General features: G+C 32.0%; 1 protein-coding gene across 5 annotated transcripts in view; it reads right to left on the reverse strand.

The window, feature by feature from the left end:
* Nucleotides 1-2,148, reverse strand: part of ed (echinoid) — a 470,092-nt gene that overhangs the window by 434,728 nt on the left and 33,216 nt on the right. The window lies entirely within an intron of this gene.

Consider the following 2,148-nt stretch of genomic DNA (forward strand, 5'->3'; position numbering starts at 1 on the left):
ATATATAAACACATAAACTTTCAAGCGATGGTTTCAAACATATTTCGTATGGATTAAAAGTTATTAATTATCCATGTTCTTTGTATTCATCTTGACATGAGTTTTACGAACTTTAAATAACTATTGTTGTTTTTTACGTAGGTAGATAAGCAGTATATTTGTATTTCAGTGCGATGTGTACTCGGCGAGCTATGGATAGATTAAAAAAAAGTAAGTCATATTATTCCTTTCATGATACAATTTCCTAGCCTTCCCAAAAAAAAACAACAAAAAAAACACGAAAGTGAAATATTGAAATCATCTTTACTGTGCAGATTTATAACAACTTATCAACAAATAGTACAACTTATACATTGCAGTTGATAAAAAAATTAAATCGCATTTTAAGTTAGTAAAAAATTGCCAAACCATTACAAAAGACTGATCACATGACTATTATAAGGCCTATCTGGACATACGGAGTTGAGCTTTGGGACTCCACTAAACTCCTATTCCTCCCGAATCCAATCCTTACAGTCCAAAATCCTTAACGCTCCTTACTTTGTCACAAATCAAGTCATCCATGATGACTCAATGTATCATATGTTGCCGATTTGGCCAAAACCAGATACCATTCCTTCCATGGAAAACCACCCAATCCACTTGTTTCTAGTCTGGCTTCTTCATTACCTAATAATCCTCCTAGGCGTCTGAAAAGAAGATGGCCTCGGGATCTTCTCCTTTAGAAATGTTATTGGAGTTCTATCAATGGGTATATTCTCCGCATGTTTGTATCATGCCACTATCTCAACCTATAGCAAATTCATTTGTTGTATATATGTTATACAGTTGTAAATAACAATAAATAAATGATAAACAATAAAAAAAAAATAAAAAAAAAGTTAGTAAAGAATCAATCTTGAACAAGTGTCGGAAAATCGAATTTTTCAGGTAACGCATGTACGGAATTCTGCTATCAAAAGTTGGGTCTGAAAGTTTATTTTCTTCATGAGCCTATATCTCGAAAATTTAATAAGTAATTTAAAAAATAAAAAATAGTTTTGAACATATATATTACTTATCTATCATGACCTCACTGGAATGAACCGGATACCGTAACATAGTGTATGAACATTGTATGTATTTCATACCCTTAAACTACTCCTATGACAACAAGTCAATCGCGACGCGTTTATAAGATAAAAAGTAGGTCTGATATACAGAAAAGTTGGCCACCCCTGATATTAACCAACCTTTTAAAAAAATTATAACATGATGTAAGGCTACTATATTTATAGACTTCCCAGTCATTGTATTATATAAATATAACCGTTCCTCAGGAACTAATGACATGGTCACTAGATAGAAGGACAAGACCAGATAGATGCTAGTTTCACTCCAAAGCACTGTCATTAGATCTGTCTGTGTGAGACTCGATCCCCCACCACATGGCACACTTCCCTACATACTTAGGCCAGGGTCCGGTTCTCAGCACAGCCTTCTCTTGTTCAACATCTAACATGCTCTTTGGCTGAATATAAAACCTCCAGGGTCTTAATGTTGGAATGCAAGAAAATACTATGTTCAAAATAGGAAAAAGAGAGCAATCGAAAGAAAATATTTCCCTTAACATATACCAACTGTAACAAGATAGAATGTTTCATATGCGATAGTTCTACCACCTGCGTGGATATACACACATATATATTTTATAGTCGATAGATTATTACATACACATTGACATAAGGTTATAACCAGTTATTTTTTTTTTTAATTCAAAACGTTATATATTGATATAGTCAGAATAAAATATAAAGAAAGAAATAAAATAAATTCAAAAAATATATTAAAATATCTCTTAAAATCTATATGTTTTTTTTTTTTTCATACCCTCCTGTAATGATGTTAGTGGGTATTTGGTACGTACATATAGGAGGTATGCTATATGTATAGCTGGGTGTTAAGGATACCTTGGATTGCCTTTCGGCATTATAAGGTTAGGTGAAAAAAAAATTATTAATTATTTATTTATTTTTTCTCCTCGTGTACATAGTTTGACTATGCTCGTTTTTCTCAGCTTCTATCTATAGACTTTAATGTTTATACATATAGATTTTAAAAATCTATATGTATAAACAGAAGCGGAGAAAAACGAGCATAGTCAAACTA

The sequence above is a fragment of the Halyomorpha halys genome, unplaced genomic scaffold (assembly GCF_000696795.3).
Source record: "Halyomorpha halys isolate HHAL.00 unplaced genomic scaffold, Hhal_1.1 Scaffold507.1, whole genome shotgun sequence".
Taxonomy (NCBI): Eukaryota; Metazoa; Arthropoda; class Insecta; order Hemiptera; family Pentatomidae; genus Halyomorpha; species Halyomorpha halys.